The sequence below is a fragment of the Petaurus breviceps genome, unplaced genomic scaffold (genome assembly GCF_028583685.1).
Source record: "Petaurus breviceps papuanus isolate PSGF00001 unplaced genomic scaffold, PetGlider_PUasm1.0 118, whole genome shotgun sequence".
NCBI classification, from domain to species: domain Eukaryota; kingdom Metazoa; phylum Chordata; class Mammalia; order Diprotodontia; family Petauridae; genus Petaurus; species Petaurus breviceps.
In genome coordinates, this window is record NW_027185616.1 from 20,676,902 (window position 1) to 20,693,202 (window position 16,301).

At 39.7% G+C, this 16,301-nt stretch overlaps 1 long non-coding RNA gene across 1 annotated transcript in view; it reads left to right on the forward strand.

Moving 5' to 3' along the window:
• The first annotated feature begins 2,244 nt into the window (after positions 1 to 2,244).
• Positions 2,245 to 16,301, forward strand: part of LOC138161421 (uncharacterized) — a 20,462-nt gene continuing 6,405 nt past the window's right edge. Inside the window, exons 1-2 of the long non-coding RNA XR_011168350.1 lie at positions 2,245 to 2,309; positions 10,616 to 10,739. This is a non-coding gene — a long non-coding RNA (uncharacterized lncRNA). The remainder of the gene's footprint in view (positions 2,310 to 10,615; positions 10,740 to 16,301) is intronic.

A 16,301-nucleotide genomic window follows, 5' to 3' on the forward strand; every position in this document is an offset into this window, starting at 1 on the left:
ATTGAGCAACTTCATGGCAGCCTTGGTTCTAAACACAAAACATGCACACTTTGTACTGCATGTGCCCTCAGGTCACTCAGTGCCAACAGCTGCTGCCAAAATGAGAAAAGGGGTCTCAAGTAGGAAAAGTTGAAAATACCCTGCTAGAAAGGAATGGGCACTGGACTTAAGTCAGGAAGACTTGGGATCAATTCCCATTAACCTCTCTGGGCCTAACTTTCTTCTTGTCTCTAAAATGAAGAGGTTGGACTCAGTGACCTGTAAAGTCTCTTCTAACTCTAAATCTTTGATCCTATGAATTAACATCATCAGCTTCTAAGGTTTTGAAAGTGCCCTTGAAATCCTGTTTGAAAAATCCACAATTTTCTGTACCTCCTTAGCCATCTCCCATTTATATCTGTTATCTTAATTGAGTCTTCCAAAATACTGTGAGGTAGGTAGGTAGTATTATTATCTTCATTTTACAGGTGAGTTGACTTGAGTATTGGAGAGGTTGTTACATCTTTTGTAATAACTGAAACCAGGAAGGTATAACGATGCTGCAGCAAAATCTTAGGATAGATCATAGGGACAAATAAAGATGCTAGAGAGTTTGGCCCCATACCACATACCCAAAGACAACAAGAAATATGATTTCATTGGCTACTCCTTTACCTTGCCTTGCCAATGCTCATGATGAAGATAAGCAAAAAACAAACAAAAATTCTGCATGTTGAGTCTATCACTTGTGTCGAGAGGAGGGTAGTGTCCTTCATCTACAATCCCTTTGAATCATGATTGGCTATTGTGCTGGTCTGAATTCTTAAATCTTTCAAAATTGTCTGTCTTTACAATGTTATTGTTATTATATACATTGTTCTCTTGTTTCTGCTCACCACTTTATGCCAATTCATACAAGTCTTCCCCACAATGGTAAGTTTTAATCAATAATAAATAAGAAGCAAGGAAAAATAATTGAATTCCTCTTATCTGTCTAGCTTCTTTTGGCAGAGCAGGAGATGAAAAATGTTGATGAGATTGTAGATGTACTCTGAAGCTCCACAAGTCACTTTATCATTATTTTTAAAGCCATAAAAAAGAAACCCACTGCAATCCACGTTTAAGAATAGAATTTACCAGGACAAGCATCCTCAATGATTTCAACCACCATTTGGCAAAATAAATACACCATCTTTTACTAAATTATCAGGAATTTCATTTGTTTCCAAAGGTATATTGACTTAAAGGTTGCAGATTATATTTTCAAGTACATGCTTATGGTTTTATTAACCCACTTTCCTCATAAATATAGGAAAAACTTGTCATTCACTGTAGTTAAAGTTTGGCCTACTCTGGTTGATAAGTAATATAAGTTTTCAAAGACCCTCTTATTTCTTTTTTTTTTTTAAGCAATCGGGGTTAAGTAACTTGCTCAAGGTTACACAGCCAGTTATTTCTGGGTGTGGTGCTGAGCCCAGATTTGATCCAGGTCGTCCTGACACTGGAGCCGGTGCTCTTACTCAGTGAGCCACCTGGCTGCTCCTAAGCAATTGAGGTTAAGTAACTTGCTCAAGATTACATGGCCAGGTGTTTCTGGCTGGGTGCTAAGTGTCTGAGCCCGGGATTCGATCTCCAGGTCTTCTCAACACTGGAGCCAGTGCTCTTACTCGCTGTGCTACCTGGCCACCCCAAGACCCTCTTATTTCAAAGTCCTACTGTCTTGGATCAGTAAGGACAGAATAAACAAACCTAGATGAAATACTGATTCGGTGTGTGGTAGAGAATTCAAACTGATTTCTATGAGGCTTTTAAAAATAAGGATCCAAAAAATTTTTAAACCTGTCTTTTTAATGATAACTAATAAAAATCCCAATTATTACAATTAATGAATCTCCTGAAAGTAGTCACATGTACTTGAGTTTATATTATTCAAAATTATAATTATATAAAATATGGCAATTGGTGCGGTAGTTAGGTGGCTCAGTGGATACAGTGTCAGCCCTGGAGTCAGAAAAACTCATCTTCCTGCATTGAAATCTGGCCTCAGACAGGTACTAGTTGTATGACCTTGGGCAAGTCACTTAATCCTGTGTAATGGTAATGGGAATTTGAAGATCTTCCCTGCCCCTTAATAAGCCTAAGGGAGTTTGAAGACCTTTCCTGATTTGAAAATAAACTCTGCCCCCTAACAGGCTGAATGTAGTCACATGGAGCCTGTGGTGGGAGGAGTTTGCTGAAGGGTGGAGTAACAGTGCCCACAGGACACTGGGAGTCAGAACAACTAGAAGATGGGAGGAGAGAGGACAGCATGCAAACAGACAGTTAGGCTTGTGAGTAAATGTTGGTTTGTGGGAAGGCTAAAGAATGCTGTGGGTCTCTGTGTTGTTGTGCCTTATTCACTTCTTTGCTACTATGATGGAATTGGCTTACTAGTTTGGGGATTTGATTTTCTGGTGTCTGGATAAATGTTTTGCTTCTGACTTCTATATGGGGAGTCTGTTATATTTTTCAATTGAGTACCATGCAGGTATATTTATAGTGATTGTGGGCACTGTGAATATTATATTGGCAGTACACCCTGTTTGCCTCAGTTTTGGAAATGTCAAACCACTCCTATGTCTTTGCCAAGAAATCCCCAAAAGAGATCACAAAGACTCTAACAAGACTGAGCAATAACAAATGACAATTGTTTCCAGCCCAATGGGAATATGTAATGCAAATTCAAATCATGTGACTACTTCAGAGAATTCATTATTCACACTCATCATGATCCAACTGTAAAAACCTTCCCAGAATCAAAGGAGGACCAGTATATAAAATAAGAACCCCATTTGGCAGTATAATTAAAACCACAATTCCAAACATCTACGTGATGTTATTCAATAAGCATTTCCCAATGTTGCTGCCTAATATCATTCACTGCTCAGACCATAAGTCCCCTAAGGGTAGGGACTGTTGTTTGTTTTGTTTTGTTTTTTAAGCTTTCTTTGTATCCCCAGCACTTAGACTGTGCCTGACCCATAGCAGGTACTTAATAAATGCTAGATGACTGACTCAATGACAATTGTACTGTGTGGTACAATGTATAGAGGTCTAATCCTAAAAACAGAAAAAGTAGGATTCAGATTCTGCCTCTGATACATGCTTACTGAGAGATGGTGGTTAAGTCACGTAACCACTATAAGAGTATAACCTGCAAAGGAGTTACAGATCTACATCAGTGAAGGAAGTTTCCACACCATGAAATCACAGACTTAACCAAAATTTTCTGGTTAACTACAATGTGTACAATCTGAAAAGAAATGTCTCAGGCACAAATGTAATACTAAAGATGAAGATGATGATGATAACCAGATAGTGCTCTAAGGTTTGTAAAGGGCCTTACAATTATTTCATTTGATCCTAACAACAATGGAAAGTAAATGTTATTACTACTCCCATTTTACAGAAAAGGAAACTGAGACAAATAAAGGTTAAGTAACATGTCTAGGATCACATAGTAAGAATCTGAGGCTGGATGTGAATTCAAATATAAGGACTTCAGAGGGTGAAATGGGGTCTAGAGAGAAAAGGAAAGTATTTCTGTCTTTATTCACTGAAGGGAGATGAAGCACACTTTGCTCTCCAAAGATCACGTGAACCCTCTTCTCCCTCACTCAACCCACTCTTTCCTCAGCTAGATTCTTTTACTTCATATTCACCTCCAAGCCTAAGAAGTGGACATTACTCAAAGAATTGGCCTTGGATAAAATTGTGAGGTAGAGAAAATTTATTTTTCAGGTTCTTCCCTCCCTATGGAGTCCCTCTTCTCTAAGCTTGCTCTCTCCCAGAAATACCCAGTACAACCCCATCCTCATTAAAATATAGTTGTGTTATAATCTTTTCCTTTAGGATGCTTCACAGTTCTTGCTTAAGCTGAGACTCTTCCTCTTTGCTAAAGGATATATGTTTAGGCCATTAGAGATACTGTGAATCCCTATGTTCATTGCCTATCAACTTCTCTTTTCCTAAAGCAATGATGTCTAAATTCATAGCTCCCGGATTTCATCTTGTTTTCTAAGCTTCCAAATTTACTTGAAATTCTAGCAAGGAGTTGGGAAGATAATCAGTCAATAAGTACTTGTTGAGTGCCTCCCATGTGCCTGGCACTGTGCTAACAACAGGAGACAAAGTCAAATGAATGAGAACCTTATGTTTTATTGGAGAGCATCAGAGAGGTCACTAATGATCCAAGACAAGAAAAAGCACTTAGATTGGCTTTTACTCAAGGTGGTCCCACTAGCCACAAAGCTGCCCTTCTTTTGAACCTCCTAAGGTAAATCTTTTCTGATGGTCATTCATTCAGATAGCAGATCTAGGAGGCATCCTGGGCCATTTCTAGTTGTTTTGACTTTTTGTATTGCCACTAGACTCCAATGACCTTGAGAGAGTGAGGCTGAGGACTCTGTACAAATCTGCCTCACTTAAACCCAATTTATGCACAAGTCAGGAAATCACCCTGTGATGTCACTGGTCCTCTTTGAAAATGAAGGATAAATAGCAGAACTAGAAGTAGAGCTCATGCCTGTGTTTCATCATATGATATTCTGCTCATTTTATAACCTTTAGATTTGGAAGTCATATCTCAGTTCTTAGGGAATACCTGTACCACTCTACCAGTGCAGCTCTGACTCACCTGGTCAGGTGATTCCTGGCTTAATATTCTATGTTGCAAGTCTTCCGTTTATTAGAGTCAAGAATAGTTGTTAACTCTTTGCAAAGAACTGGTGACTATGTCATGACCCTATCACGCCACTCAAACACACACAAATAACAGAGTGTGACCTCTTAACTCAGGGAAAGGTGGTTTTATGGATATTTGAATAAGTAGGTGTAGCGGCAAGCACCCCAAGCGCGTCCCCAGGGTGGCCGCCAGCACAGGTTCTTGGATCTGCTTTGTTAAAGGAAAGCAACTCAAGCTGGGTTAACGAGCTTCCTTTAATCCGTCAAATATGTATCGTTTACCTAGTTCAGGGGAAAAAGGTCAGCACCCCGAACTTCAGAGTATACAGACAGAATTATCAAGACAGAGAAACAGATCAAGTAGACAGTTTCCAAACCGTCCAACCATTACATCCATACCAAATCAACATCTGGGTTTTTCAAAGCCGGGGAGCTCTCAACAATGGCTTCCCAGAGTCTCATCTGATTAAATCACAGAACACTTCTCAAAGTGAGCCCCAAATCACAGTTACCATCAACATCTGGGTTTTTCGAAGCTGGGGGGCTCTCAACAATGGCTTCCCAGAGTCTCATCTGATCACAGAACACTTCTCAAAGTGAGCCCCACAACAAAGCCTCAAATCAGGGTTTATATAGCCTGCTCCTGGCTCAGAGAATGTAACAACCTTCTGGACCCACTGGCCAATCATAAAGTATCTACTGAAAAACAAGCCTCCCACCCCAGGCTCCAGGTGCACTTTAGCCTAGGGGCAGGGAAGATCTTAAAAATTTACATTCCCATTACATTATGGATCTGTTTTTGTTTATATTTTTAGGCTAATTCTCTCAAAGTACTACACACATGTTATAAACATCTATACATGTATATACGTCGATGTATATAATATGTGTATACTGTTTTGAGAGAATAGATATATGCATATAATATTGTGTGTATATATGTATCAATACATGTGTATACGAATACACACGTGTATATAATATATGTGTATACATGTATGTATGACTATATATTCACACATAATACATATCTGAACATATTATATATAATATTGTGTGTGTATGTATGTATGTAAAATACCTTGGGCTTCCCACCTTACATTTAGGCTCCCAGAAAAGCTTCCCCATGCTTGTGGTACTCTGCGGGAGTAAATATACATATGTACCCATTCAAAACCATAGTTCATGAGCATCCCACCAATGTGTGGGTGCTTTAATCATTTTGTTGTTCAGTTTTTCAGTTGTGTCCAACTCTTCATGACCCCTTTTCTTGGTAAAGATACTGGAGTAGCTTGCCATTTCCTTCTCCAGCTCATTTTACAGATGAGGAACTGAAGCAAATAGGGTTAAGTGACTTGCCCAGGGTCACACAGCTAATAAGTTTCTAAGACCAGATCTGAATTCACAAAAATGAGTCTTCCTGATTCCAAGCCAGCAATGGATCCACTGTACCACCTAGCTACTCCTCTTTAACCATTTAGTATAAAACAAACCCTTTGGAAAGAGTTACAATAGAAGTAAGATTTCCTAATTTAAAGATCTGAGATTTTATCCATATGTTTTCTTTCTTCTGGCAGATATTTTAACTTCTCCATTCCTTAGTAGGTGATTTCATGAGCTGCTATCTTGTGCTCCTTCCAAAAAAAATTGACTCTCATAGACAGCTTTCTAGCGATGAGTCAAGTTGCTGAATTTAGTTATCCTGGTCCTCATTTGACAGATATACAGTCTGTTGCTAGGGCTGTAGTTGAAGTCTTTCCAATGAGACAGGATCTAGTAGAGTTAAGCTCCATTGGCTTTGAGAACCCAGGATCACTTCTATGTCATAATTGTGTACCAGAGGAGGACTTAAGTAGACAAAGATTTCTTTCTTTTTTAAGCAATTGGGGTTAAGTAACTTGCTCAAGGTTACACGGCCAGGTGTTTCTGGGTGGGTGCTAAGTGTCTGAGCCCGGATTCGATCCCAGGTCATCCTGACTCTGGGGCCAGTGCTCTTACTTGCTGTGTTACCTGGCCACCCCCCCCCCCAAAGATTTCTTAAATAGTCTCAAATAGTATATTCACCTTATGATATATTCTTCCGGGTAAATGATTTTTCTTCTTCCCTCCTCTTTTCATGAGAATCACATTCAGAGAATAATTAATAGGGGAAAAGACCATTTAAAATAAATTCACTTAAAATAAGAATGACTTTGAGTAATTTTCCATTCTCATACCCTATATCTAATCAGGCTCTTTCTTGGGGTATCTTCTTTCTATAGCCTCTCAGTCATTTCACCAGTTCTTTAGGTTCAAATATCATCTCTATGCAGGTCACTCTTGTGTCTACATTTGACAACGATTAATAAACTCCCATCCCATCCCATCATACCCTCTCCATCCTAGTGATTCTAAATACCAGTTGTTATTATTTAAACCCTGTCCGCTGTCCCCTCACTACTCCCTTATTCCCATCCCCCTCAACTCAGTCCTCCTAATACCTCACTCTAAAGCTACCCACCCTTTCCACTGTGTTCTCTAGAATGCCTGTTCCATGGATAACAAACTAGTTTTATTTAAAATTTTTGCTTCCCTGTTCTTCCTATCTTCTTGCATTTACTGCAATCTGTCTCCCTTCTGATGACACAGCTTCTTTGGTCACTCTTTCTACATTACTTGCATTTTTACCCATACCTCCCAACTCACTCACACTGGTCATGGTGAGGAACTTGTATTACTTTGCTCTCTGACATTCCATGCTCTCCCTGTACCACTATCACTCAGCAACCTCTCTTTTGGTTCACTCAATCCATATTTACCACCCAATCAAGATTCCATCAGCTGCTATCTACCAATCTCCTTTCTTTAACCATTTGAGAGCCTAACTTACAATCATTCTCTTCTCCAACTCCTGCTCTAATACTGAGACATTAACATACATATTGTAATGCCCTCTAACACCCTAATCTCACAGTTTTTTCATTTATTCCCTTTACATGACCTACTCCTTTACCCCAGCCCAGTGATACACAGAAATAGCCATAGACTTCATCTTGCCATCCCACACAAATACACCACTTCATGTCATGAACTCTAAAATTGCCTTATCTGATCACAATCTGTTTTTTTTTTTACCTCTCTGTATCAGCAATGCCATATTCACAATGCCTATAGAGATTACAAATATGCTGATATAATTATCCATTAGAAAATACGTCATGTTTGCCATATGAGGAAATAAACTAGAAAATTTATTAAGATACCAAAAGACTGAGTCCCAAAACCAGAAAGTGAAAGCCATCAGAGTAGTTATGACATTGGCACAGGTAGATAAAGTAGAAAGCACCCACATTTTCAAGCCTTTAAAACAGAACAGGCTACCTCAGGCAAAGGTCCTCCTCTCCCCATGCACAGCAACCACCCAGCGTCCTGGAAGCGCACTCCCAGCAGCTCCGGCCCCTGGCAGTCCTCAGCAGGAGTCCTTAGCAGAAAGTCCTTAGCAGTTCTAACTCAAAAAGGGCTTCGCGCTGCCACTGCCTCTGCTGCTGCCGCCGTCACCACCACCGCCAGCCGCCGAAAAGAACGCTAGCTTGGCTTCCGCTTCCTCTTGCTCCGCCCCTTCCTGCTACATCAGCAAGTCCAACGGGGCATGGAAGATCTTTTAATCCCATAACCCTTACACTCTCCCATGACCTTGGCACTATGACCTTTAATACCTTGACTCCCTACCCCTTTCCTTCCCAGGCCGTCACCTCTACACCAGCCACACTCTCTTCCCTTCCCCATCTCGAATCAATTCATATCTAAACTATCCTCTATTCTGTAGTCCCTCCCTTCCTTATCCTAATGCTGATCTTGTTCTACCAAGTGAGTTACCTATCATCCACTGCTTTCACTCCTATTCACATGCTGATGAACAAATATAAGACAATTACAATCTGTGCTACCTGGGTCCATTACAAATTTATTATGTTAAATCTGAAGACAAATGACCAAAAAGTCACAGGTTATGCAACTGCTGTTAACACTGAAAATACCAAAGAGCTCATGCTGGTTTTCACAACCACAGTTAACTCGAAAAAATACCAAAGAGGTCATACAGGTTATGAGAAACAGTTAACTCTAAGAAATAAAATAAAATAAAACCAAAGAGCTAGCAGTAGTCGTAAGCAAAAAGCCTTTTTTATTCTGCCAGAGGACAGAAACTAGACACATGCTGGGGCCTCCTCTAGGAGGAGACCCACTTTACTGAGGTCAAACCTTAATGCATATAGCAATAGCTATGCAGTGAGCTGTAGTCTGGACAATGAGGGATAATAACAACAGTGGGACAAACCTGATTCATAGCAAGGCTTCATGACTGAGCCATGGCTCCTGCGAGTGCTCTTCCAAGCTCAGGGACCACCTGTGACTAGTGTGAAGCAATTCTGGGATTTTTCTGTGGCAGAGTTCATCCAGAGGGTAAGTGTGAAGGACTGTCATTATGTCAAGCTCAGGGCGAAGTTTGCTTGCTGGACCTTAGCTCTGGAAAACAGTGTGTCTCCTAATAGTAAAAAGAGAGGGGTGATCTTGGCATGGGGATCCTGAAAGGTCCATAATCTCAACTTGGTCCTGACTAGAGCAAAGCAGTCCTTTTACACATCTCTAACTGATTCACTATTTCACTCACCACTGTCATTTTTCCATCCCTCCCCAAATCTCTTATGGCTCCTTCTAACCCCACCTCCCCTGCGTTGACAGCCTTGCTGCGTATCTCCACTAAAAAAATTAAGCTCATTTGCCAACAGTTCTCTCTTTTCTTCTCCTCCTCATCTTGTATCACTCAGATGTCTTCTGCCAGTATCTCACATGAAAAGTTTCCTTCTTATTAGCCAAAGCGAAGATTATCCTCACTATCATCCCTCCTCTCACTGATCTTCAATCTCTTCCTGTCTAACAGTTGCTACCCTGCTGCCTACAAACACCCTCCTGTCTCCGCCATCCACTTATAATCTTCACTTTATCCATCCCCACTAGCTTTTATTCTGTATCTCTTTGTGCCTAAATTCCCTGAGAAGACCAATTACAACATGTGGCTCTACTTCTCCCATTTGCTCACTCTTTTCTTAATTCTCTGTAGTCTGGATTCTGATCTCATCATTCAGCTGAAACTGCTCTCTCCAAAATTACCCATGACCTCTTAATCACCAAATCTAATGACCTTTGCTCAATCCTTATCTTTCTAGACCTCCTTTCGGTCTTCGACACTGTCAATCACTCTCTTCTTTGATAGGCTCTTCTCTCTAGGTTTTTACCCTAGGTGTCTCCCCTTTCTCTCACCTCTCATATCCCACCCTGGTGCCAAAGCCTATTGATTCTACCTTTGCAATATCTCATATGTCCCTCCTTCTCTCTTCTGACACTGCTACCACCCTGGTCCAGGCCCTCACATCTATCCTGTTATGATAGCTTGTTAGTGGGTCTCCCTGCCTCTCTTTAGTTTCAAAACTCCCAGATTAAGGAGAAAATGCTGCAAGCAAAAGAAAAAAACCTAAATACTATGGAAATACAGTCAACCTTTCAAGTGTCTAACTCTTAACTCTCTTGTTAGTGTCTCTCCCTTCATGCCTTTCTTGGGGGCATTCTGGGAAGCTGGCAGAGGAGGTTAGAAATTTCCAGACTGTCCAGATTTCCTCCACAAACAGACACAAAATCACCATGAAATGAATGCAGAGCAGCAAAAATAAGAGGGTAAAATAGTCGTCCTCCTAAGATAACTTGAGAGAACCTCAGAAAAGACAGGGCCTTTGGGGCCTGATGCTTGGCCTAAGTGAACCATCACGCTGGCTCCACTGAATCAGCAAACTGTAGGCCCTGGGGGCGACTCCTTTCGAAGTAGAGTAGGCCTCAAGAAATTTTACCTCATGAACTTTTACCTCACAAACTTTCATCTAAGGAACAGTAGGAGGCTGAGTGGGGAAGACTGAAGGACCCCCTCTGTTTCTGGAAGCCAGGCCTAACAGCTGACCAGAAAAGATGCCATGCTATGGCTGCGGGTGAGGAGGAATGAGCATTGCCTGGTAAGTGTGGTAACTTAGGTAGCAAGAACATTTTGGGGACAGCGTGGCTGGGGGCTCTAACTGTGGATTAGGGGAGGAGGTTGATGACGGAATTCAGTAAGGAGGACATGAGACCTAGGGCAACATTACACATTAACTCAGAATTCCTGATTATAATAACAAGCTGCTAAAAAGAAAATGAAATGAAATGAAAATTAATAAGCAAAGGAAAAAGAACCCAACCATAGATAGCTACTTTAGTATGAAATAAGATCTGGATCCATTTTCAGAGGAAGATAGTGAGGTTAAAAAAAAAAAAGCCACTCCTACCCCAAAGAGTACCATCAAATGGTCACAAGCATATTTCTTAGTCTTGGTCTTGGTCACCAAAAGACTTCTTGGAAGAACTTAAAAATTAAATTAATTTAAAAATAAACTCAATCAAATTAGAAAATCAAATAAGAGAGATTGGGGGAAAATTAGGGAAAAAAGTAAAAGCAAGAAAATTATGGAAAGAAAGTTAATCAATTGGAAAAAGAGGCCCAAAGTCTTAAGGAAGAAAAGAACTCCTTGAAAACTAGAATTTGGGCAAAAGGAAGTAAATGACATTATAAGACATCAAGAAATAATAAAACTAGAAAAAACAAGAGAATCTGAAACAAATGATCTGGAGAACAGATCAAAAAAAGATGGAATTGTCAGACTCCTTGAAAGTTATGGTAAAAAAAAAAAGAATCTGTATATAATATTACAAGAAATTATTAAGGAAAATTGCCTTGAAGTTCTAGAAGGAGGATATAGAAAAAAAAAAAAACTACCATTCATGACAGAAGGAAATCCAGAGGAAAACTTATGGGAATGTTATAACCAAGTTTCAGAACTCCCAGATTAAGGAGAAAATACTGCAAGCAATAAGAAAAAAATGTAAATACTATGGAAATGCAGTCAAGATTTCACAAGACCTAGCAGCTTCTACTCTAAAAGACTTAGAACATTATATTTCAAAGAGCAAAAGAGTTGGGGTTGTATCCAAGAATAATTTATTCACAAAAGTTGAGTATAATCCTGAATAAAAAAAAATTGGACATTTGATGAACGGAAAGACTTTCATATGTTTTTAACAAAAAGTCCAGAACTCAATAGAAAATTCAATATAAAAACCCAGAAGAAATATAAGGAAAACACTGAAAACTAATTATAAGGCATTCATGAAGGTCAAACTGCTTATTATATATATGAAAATGTTATCAGTATTCTTATAATTGTCATCATTACTAAGGTAGTTTGAAAGAAAGGTTGGGACTGAGCTGTAAATGAGGGGTGATTCTAGAAAACAAAACTGGGTAGAAAAAGGTAAAAGGGAGCAATTATATTACAAAAATGAAAGGAAGAACTAATATAGAGGATGCAGGTGGGGGTAGGAGGCTGGTAATGCTAGAATCTTACTTTCATCTGGGTTGAGAAGGAAATAACTTGTACATCTGAAAAGGTGTAGAAATTTTCTGAACATGTAGAGAGGTGAGAAAACTGGGAGATGGGGGAAGTGACTTTTGGATTGAAATTGGGGGGGCAGGGCCCGAGGATTGGGGGAGAAGATAAAGTAACAAGGATAGGGTAAAAAGAGAGGCTGAGAAAAAATAGTGAGTAAAAATAAGATGGAGGGAAATTTACAAATAGTAATTATAGCTTTGAATGTGAATGGGATATTTATAATAGCTGTCTTTGTGGTGGCAAAGAACTGGAAAATGCAGGGATCCCCATCAACTGGGGAATGGCTGAACAAGTTGTGGTGTATGGTTGTAATGGAATACTACTGTGCTATAAGAAATAATGAGCTCAATGATCTTAGAAGGGCATGGAAAGACTTGCATGAAATGATGATGAAAAAAGTGAGCAGAACCGATTGAACATTGTATACAGTAACAGCAATATTGTTTTAAGAACAACTTTGAGTCACTAAGTCATTTTGACGACTAAACACACAAGTTAAAAATAAAGGACATGTGAAGAAAGACAGTCTCTGAATCCAGAGAAAGAACTGATCAATAGAAGAATTTTACATATGTATATATTTATGTGTAATGGTAGCCATCTCTAGGGCAGGAGGGAAGAAAAAAAGAAATTTACAGGATAACTTTGTTGTATGTTTGGAGGGAATAGCAAGTTGTACATGGTACATGGTACAATGGTTTCGTGTGTGATCATCTTTTTTATTATACTGTGTTATGGAAATTCTTGTTTTGTTATACGAATTGAAAATAAAATAATTTTTTTTTAAATCTCTCCCTGCTACAATCTGCTTCTCTACTTAATATCAGACCTTCATAAAATTCATGGCTGATCATTACACACACACACACACACACACACACACACACACACACTCCTTCAATTGTTCCCAATCACCTCTTGGTTCAAGTATAAGATCCTCCCTTGGGTGTTCAAAACCCTTCATAACTTGCCCCCATCCCCACCCCCATGTCTTTCCAATCTTCTTACATCTCCTGACTGGCCATTTTTTGTTCAATTGTTTCAGTCAGGTCTGACTCTTCATGGCACCATTTGGGGTTTCTTGGCAAAGATACTGGAGTGGCTTGTCATTTCTTTTTTTTTTTTTTGGAGGGGGGAAGGTAGGGCAGTTGAGGTTAAGTGACTTACCCAAGGTCAGATGGCTAGTTTTGTGTTAAGTGTTAGAGGCCGGATTTTGAACTCAGGTCCTCGGGACTCCAAGGCTGGCACTCTATTCACTGCACCACCTAGCCACTCCCTGTTTGTCATTTCTTTCTCCAGCTTGTTTTATAGATGAGAAAATCAAGGCAAACAGGTTAAGTGACTTGCTTAGGGTCACACAGCTAGTGTCTGAGGTAAAATCTGAATTCAGGTCTTCCTGACTCTAGTCTCGTTGCTTAATCCATTGCACCACCTGGCTGCCCTATTTAATTGGTATCTGTTATGTGCCAGGCACTGTGCCAAGTGCTTTACATATATCTTGGTGGCTCTTTACTTTATTACCACCATTTTAGGAAACTGAAGAAGACAGAGGTTAAGTGATTTGCTCAGGGTCACACACACACAGCTAGTAGGTGTCAAGGTTGTATTTGAACTCAGGTCTTCTCGACTCCAAGCTTAGTGCTCTATTCACTGTACCACCTTGCTGCATTTAAGGCCTCTTTCTCTGGCTCTTATCTCATTACTTGAGTTATTCTGAACTAATTCTCCCTGGTGATATTTGAGATTTAATTCTCAATTGAACATACCCTTAATTTAAGGAGCTCTCACTCCAGTATATTTGGCTCTCTCGGCTTTACTCCAAGGCAGTGGTATCAGTTTATTATATCCCTGGTCCTCAGGCAGCTTTCTATAGATTGTCTTTATCATAGAAGTCTTGTCTCCTTATGTTAGTTCCTGAGCCTTACAGGGAGCAATCATTGTTGGGCTCTATATGGGTTGTGACATCTATGTGCATTGGTCTCTAGTAATTGGTAAACACATGTTTCAGACTGCATTTATTAAAACACTGTTGAATTTGCTTGTGTATTCTGCTGGCCTGGAAGGCACAGAGTACAAAGGAAGAGAGCAGTCCCTGCTCTCAGCAGCTTAGGTTCAGCCAAAGAGAGATAAGGCAGTTCTAATGAAAGATATACCTGATATACAGACAGTAGTCTGATACCAGGGCTGTGCAGCCTTGAATTTTGTTTCAGCTTCCTTTAAAGACATACCTTGCTGTGACAGTTTACTCATGAAGAAGTTTTATCATCAAGATATTCCTAGTTTCAGGAAACCCCAAAATCATGGTAGTCTAGGAAAGAGATAAAGGGAGCCAGCCACCGCTGGATTGGCTTATGCAATTCTGAACATACTGACGGAATTTGGAATCATAGAATTCATTTCCTTTGTTTTTATATCCTCTGCATTTCCCAATGTCTCTATCCCTTTTCTTCTCCCAGATTATAAGATCCATTATAGGGGCGGCCAGGTAGCACAGCGAGTAAGAGCACCGGCCCCAGTGTCGGGATGACCTGGGGATCGAATCCGGGCTCAGACACTTAGCACCCACCCAGAAACACCTGGCCATGTAACCTTGAGCAAGTTACTTAACCCCGATTGCTTTAAATAAATAAATAAAATGGATGAGCTTTTTTTTTAAAAAAAAAAAAGATCCATTATAAGAAGGAAAGCAGGAAGGAAAGGGAGAAATAAATATTTATAAATTGCTTACTATGTACCAGATTTTGCACTAAGCACTTTTTTTTTTAACAAACACTACTTTATCTTATCCTCACAACAATCCTGCAAGGGAGGCACTATTATTCTCCCTGTTTATAGCTGGGGAAATTGAGGAAGACAGAGATTAAGTGAGTTGTCCAGGGTCAAGCAGCTAATGAATGTCCTGAGGCTGGTTTTGAATTCAGATCTTGACTCCAGCCCAGAGCTTTAGCTTCTGAGATGCCAGCTGGCTTGGGAAGGAAGGAGAGAAGCATTTATTAATCATCTATATCCCAAGCGCTTTATAAATATTATTTCATTTGATCCTCACAATAACCCTGGGAGTCAGGTTCTATTAATATGCCTGTATTACAGTTGAAGAAACTGGGACAGAGAGTGGTTAAGTGACTTGCCCATGGTCACAGAGTTAGTGTCTAAAGCTGCATTTAAACTCAGAACTTTCTGACTCCAGACCCAGTACTCTATTCACTAAGCCACAGAGAAAAAGAGGGAGAAAATAATTCAACGAAACTAATCAATATATATTCCATGTTCTACATTTCCACGCCACACTCACAATACCTCTGCAAAGAAGTAGAAAGAAGTACCTTTTCTTATCTCTCCCTTGGAGCCAAGTTTAATCATGATAATTTTGTAGTATTCAATTTTGAGCATTGTTGAATGTTAGAGTTAAAAGAGAACTTTCAGATCACCTCGCCCTCTCTGTCTTGTGCTTGCTCGTCTATCCCGTGTGTGTGTGTGTGTGTGTGTGTAGTGAAACCTATGCACCTTTGCTCAACATCATGTTTTAAATGCATAAAATAAAATACATAGGATTGAGAAGGGAACCAATTACATTGAAATGCGGTTCTCACAGGAGTGCTAGGTGGTACAGTGCTCAGATACTTTGCACCACACCCAGAAATAACTGGCTGTGTAACCTTGAGCAAGTTACTTAACCCCAATTGCTAAAAAAACAAAACAAAACAAAAAAAACCCCCAAAGTTCATAGACCCCAGATTAAGAACCCTTGGCCACTACCATGCGACCTATAATTCTTTTGATACTTTTGTGACTGTAGGAATCACAATTTCCCACAGCCCAATCAGAAAAATGAACTGATTTCCCATGCATAGGACCCATATAAATAAATGAAGACACTTCAAAAGGGAGCATTTCTGTAGATACATTTAGCTTGCTTATTAAAACAACTTCATTCTCTTAAGACAAAAACTGATGTGTCAATTGCTTTTTTTATGTAACTGAATCAACATTTAATAATAGGGGGTGAGCTCTACCCCATGCTGGAGCTGTGGATGCCACGGAAATCCTGCCAGTGTAAAACTAGTAATTATATCTATACTGGGTTACCCAGAA